At 45.3% G+C, this 5,557-nt stretch overlaps 1 non-coding gene across 1 annotated transcript; it reads left to right on the forward strand.

Moving 5' to 3' along the window:
* Window positions 1-461: 461 nt before the first annotated feature.
* On the forward strand, window positions 462-533 carry TRNAE-UUC. The gene has a single exon. It is a non-coding gene; the product is annotated as a tRNA-Glu (tRNA).
* Window positions 534-5,557: the final 5,024 nt, after the last annotated feature.

Genomic DNA, 5,557 nt, shown 5'->3' on the forward strand with positions numbered 1-5,557 from the left:
CCCGGGCTCGGCTCGCGAAGTCGGCATTCATCTCAACGCAACAAGGTTTCAGCGCAAACGGCCTGACTGGCGGGACCGGGCCGAGCGGCAGCGGCTCCGCGCCGCGCCCACCCGGGAACCGCCCCGGAGCCTGCCCCGCGCGCGGTTCTCCGGCCGCTCCATTTCCAGCCATTTAAACCGTGGAGCTTTCCGGAAACCCCGGCCGGGCTGCAGGCTCCTACCGGGCCGGGCCGGGCGCGAGGGGGTCGGGGCCTGTGCGCTGCTCACGGCAGCCAAAACGCCGCGGAGCCGGGAGCCGCCGCAGCGCCCAGCGGCCAAACGAGCGCAGCGCTCCCAGCAGCGAAATCGGCGCCAAGACCCCGCGCAGGCGCAGACGGGGTTTTGTTGCCGGGGAGAACGCGGAAGGCAGTGACGGGCGGAAATGATTCAACAGCTTTAGAATTCAGCACCCTCCCATCACTTCCCACATGGTCTAGCGGTTAGGATTCCTGGTTTTCACCCAGGCGGCCCGGGTTCGACTCCCGGTGTGGGAACGTCAATATTTTTGAAACAGGAATATCATAAATTTATAAGCCTTGGTTTAAAAACATGACTGTGAAAAGCTGTGTCATCCTTAAGGGCATGTGGAGACCTGAAAAATCACCTCGTAAGTCATAATCCCCCCAAAACGGGCTGTGTAATGAGCATTGCTGTGTTTGCACACCAAATCTTCACAACAAATACTGATAATATTTAGGTGTAAAATCTACGGACAAAGAAATTCTTAGGTTTAGGCCATTCACTATTCTCTATGCCCCCACTGAGTGTTTCTGGCCCGCAGATAGAGAGTGAACAGGGTGGAGAGACGAGAAGGAGCCTGGAAGATACCAGGCACAGGAGCCTCCCTCTGAAGCTGTTGGTGGACTGAGAAGGGAGGAGAGGCTCTTCCAGAAGCAGGAGTCAGTAGGGCTGAGACATTAAACAGTGAGAGCTCTGCATGTAGAAATACAGCTTCAGTAGAGATTTGCATAGGGATGTATAGGGCAAGGACAGAAACCAGATCCCATTCACCAAGTCAGCTTTCACAGAAATTGGGGAAACTGAGGCACAGGATCATCCTCTGAATAGAATCACACACGCGGCTAAGTTGAGGTCAACACTCCTAGCAAATGCACATTTTCAGAGGTGGAAAGTTCTTGAAACTTTCTTAGCTTCTAAGCCATTTCCAGAATGAGATTAAAAGATTTCTTTCCATGCTTAGACCTGCATGCTCTTAACCATAATATAAGCCTGCGTGAGTAGTGCACAGTCAACCACTATCCATCTCCTTTGAAAGTTCTATTGCTTGAAACAATCCTTGTACCAGTCACTGGGATTGACCAACTTGTGACTACTCCTGATGCTGATGTCTTCAGCCTGATTCAGACAATCAAAATCAAAATCAGTCAAGAAAGCATGAATATGGACCAGTGAGAGCCTGGACTGTTCATAAACCAACAGCATGAGTTGCAGGCAGGGATATGATGTTATGTGAGGGAAAATTGTACTATTCATGCAGAGATAGTCACGTCCATTCCTTGACCAAATTTTAATTCTATGCTCTCAGTTTGTGTTGGAGGCAGTATAAGATTTGGCCCAAAAGATCATTTGAATCTTTGCAATCATTGCATTAGGCATTTATATTATGTGACATACAACAATTCTTTTAAGACTGAGTTCTGAAAAGCATCCCCTGTAAATATCTCCCACGCTGGTTGCCATCTGAGACATATTTACAGGGGATGCTTTACAGAACTCAGTCTTAAAAGATTGTGTAGTGGGAGCAGGAACGAGGCCTCCAGCTCCCGCCCGGCCCCCGCTCTCGGCGGCTCCAACCTGGACCTCACGGCCGGCAGCTCCTGGGCCTTCCGTCCGGGAGGTGGCATGTTCTCATGCCACCATGAGAACATGCCACTCTCTGTTCCCACTTCCATTACACAACTCCAGCGTACCATTGGCTTTGGCCAGAACTACCTTGTCAGCATCATCCAAGGTGGGCTTCATGGACAGCTATGGATGGGACTTGTGCCTCACCTTCTGAAAAAGTAGATGAAAATGTTTCACTTGTCTCATGTAACTTCAGCACGCTACCCTGAGCATTGTATTGTAAAGAAATGAAACTCAGGTGGAAGGCTGGGAAAGGCTGACAAATAACCAAAAGGGTGGACTGCTCTGGTCATTTTCTTTTTCGCTTGTGTCCTCTTTAATATCTTTTATAGTCTTCTCCTTTTTGAAGGCCTGGATCTCTGCAAACCCCATTTCCTAGACTCCCTTTCCAGTAGACATCGGGTCAGCACCCGCCCCGGAGGTACTGTTGGAAGACATTGTTAGAGCCTGCAGATAATAATGCTGGAATCACCCAGGCTGCTGATGCTATAGTCACTTAGCTGCTTGTGATGGCCACCATGAGAACATGCCACTCACTACACACTGTCTCAGCTTCTGGAACTGCTGAAACTCATCAGCAGCTCCAGTGACTTCTGCTGGAAATGCCAAAGATACCAGAACTTGGAGTCAATCACTACTCTAGAAAAAAGGAAAAATATTGTCCCTTTCTCCTACTTTCTGACCTCCTATCAGTTATCCCAAGGGCTACATTGACAGTGCCTGTGATTGACAGAACCTAATCAGGAGCCAGCTGATCAGGTGAACTGGAAATATTTGAAAGATTACAGCTCCCAGAAATACACAGCAGAGGAAGCCAGCCCAACTTTTATCATACTTATTGTTACTGCTTGTTTATCTGTTGGTCTTCTCTGAAACTGTAAGTTATTGGTTTTGAGCTTATGCAACAAACTACTCCCAAAACATACTGGAGAAAAAAACACCACCACACTGTTCTGCTTATGATTAAGGAAGGGCTCAGCAGTGTGGTTTGCTGCTGCTTCCCACAATGCTTGTCACGGTCACTTACGTGGCTGGATTCAGCTGGTGGTTTGGTGGAGCTGAGGCTGGTGCCTCACCATGTGGCACTTTGTTCTCCTGCAGTCCTCCATATGCCATGGGAGTGTGGTGGTCTCTGGGTAGTTGCACTCCTTACATGGTGGCTGGCTTCTAAAAGGAAGAAAGCAGGAATTTTCACTTCTCTTAAAAAGGTAGGCTCAGCACTGGCCTAGTGTGACTTATGCTACATCCTGTTGGTCAACATATTCCCAGACCAGCCCAGTTTCTGGTTGGAGAAGCCGGCTTTATCTCTCAATAGAGGAGGGGAATGTGCTTGCACAGAGAATAATAATACTGGCCACCCTCAAGACAGGCTGCCACATCTATGCAGGTGTTTGTCTTGTTTACAAGTCTCTTCCAAGCCTAACTCTACCTGGCTCATTTTAAGCATGCAGTGAATATTTGTTGAGAGGACAAATAAATGAAGGCCTGGAAATATTTTTTCTGTTGAAGGAATAGCCTTCCTTCTAGCAGGCAGTGACATCCACAGAACTCATCCACATTTCCTGTTTGGTTTGACTACTAGGAAGCTCCGTGCTAAACATGTAGTGCCCAAGCACAATAACCAAAAACCATATTACCCATAGCTTCTCAGTATTGTCTCTTCCTGTGCTCTCTCTGGGCTGTGATCTCCCTGCAATGCTTTGTCTGTGACTGCCTTGTGCACATATGAACAAAGGCTTTATTGCCACCTCAGTAAAGGAAGATTTATTTTTGTTGATAAAGCAAAATGCTTATAAATAACAAAAAAGCAATTGACCTTTTATTGAAACCTCCTTTATTAAAAGATATGAGTTCCTCTTAAGGCTCCCCGAGGGAGGAGCAATGCAACTGAAATTGTCTTGTGGCATATAATCTAAAGTGGGAAAGAACTGGATGTGACCCATTTTTCTAATATTTGCATAAAGTGCAAAAACCCCGGGTACCCACCAGCCGATTCACCTTCACGGTTTGCATATCATACTTTATCTTATAGAACGATACTTATTGCACTGTTTGCTTTTTAATAAAAATAAATCACTCATGGCAATGTATTAACAATTCCCATGGATTATTTAGAAAGGGGGTTAGTATTATATTCACATTAAGATATAAATAAGTATACAGGAAATATACTACCCAAGAGAGGCTTCAAAAGCATAAATGTATCCCAAGGGCTAAATTCTGAAATTCATGGCTTCATCGCCACATTGGTTTTGACTATGGCTACACAGGAAGAAAACGCTGAAAGCCCTCTTTTAGAAGGGCCAGGTAGATGGTGGGAATCTCAGTGAACACGTTCTGTTCTCTGAGTTTAACATACCCAGAGATGATTATCAATTACAATGGGGCTAAACGTTCACACTAATGCTTATTGTAGGTAAGACCAAAAGCTCATCCAAGAAGCATGGAATGACTGTATTGTAATTGTTAGCACTTCCAGTGTGCAGACAGCCCAAAGAAATGACCTGATTCTTACTCTCCAGTATGTTTTTGCAAAGTGTAGTTGTTAGAGGAAAGAAAAGTTAAAATGTTGATAATGCATTTATTCATTTGGTATTTCACTCACACCCACGCAGGAAAACCTAAAAGAATCTGTTGTCTTCATTTTTACTCGTAATTAATGTTTTCAGTCATGGTGTTCCCCTGAATGGATCTTCTAAAGGGCTCCCTGAAATTTCCTCCTCCCCTTTCTCACTAACATGGCCTCAGTTCTGCTTCCAAAACATCCCACCTACACAATCATCAGCCTCCTTTTGGCTTTCTTCAGCATTCAGCAGGGAAAATTTGGGTTGGAAGGGGGTCATGTGGCAGCCCCTGACACATCCTCTCTGATTTTCCACTGTTGTATCTATGAAGACTCTGTAAACAGACATGTCATGGCCAGAAACTATGACTCTTATACGGACTCCAGCATGCACTTTCATCTCTGATGACTACACACCAAACATCATTCAAGCATGATCAACAGGCTGGGTGATGCCACCAGAGATGGAGTCTGCACCCCTGACCAAGTAGTGACATGACCGTCACAAGATGAATTTCTCTACTCTCCTACTGACTTCTCTTCTCTCCACCCCCCTGTGCCTCCCTCCCTCAGCCACCACTTCCATTTAAAGATACATGACCTACAATAGAGTAGCAGTCTCTTGACAGCAGAGCAGGACCACACAAGAGGGAGGCATCACCCTCTGGAGGGGGCATGAGCAAAATTACTGGTGGTATTTTCAGGTACATTTTCCTGGATCTTCCAATGTTTTCATAATCTATCAGCTTTTAGTATTCTTCTGTTTCAGGATTTGCCCTCATTTGATCTACTGCTATCTTGAACAAGTCTGAATTTGTCTGTTGATTTTGTTGTAAAAATTGTTCAGATTATGTTATCAACTATTTTTAAATGTTCTTAGGAAGAGAACAAAATGTAAAACAAAAAATGTTAATGGAAATCTCTGAACAGCAGTTATGGATGACTTTCAAGTTCTTCTCTATACTTTCCTATATTTCTGAATGATGTTCAGTGAACAAGTAACATTTTCTAACTCAGAAAATGCTATGCTAACAAATTAGTGTAAAGCTTTTCTTCCTCTCCCTTCTTCCTCCTTCCCTTCTTATGAGG

This window comes from Cebus imitator, unplaced genomic scaffold (genome assembly GCF_001604975.1).
Source record: "Cebus imitator isolate Cc_AM_T3 unplaced genomic scaffold, Cebus_imitator-1.0 Scaffold806, whole genome shotgun sequence".
NCBI classification, from domain to species: Eukaryota; Metazoa; Chordata; class Mammalia; order Primates; family Cebidae; genus Cebus; species Cebus imitator.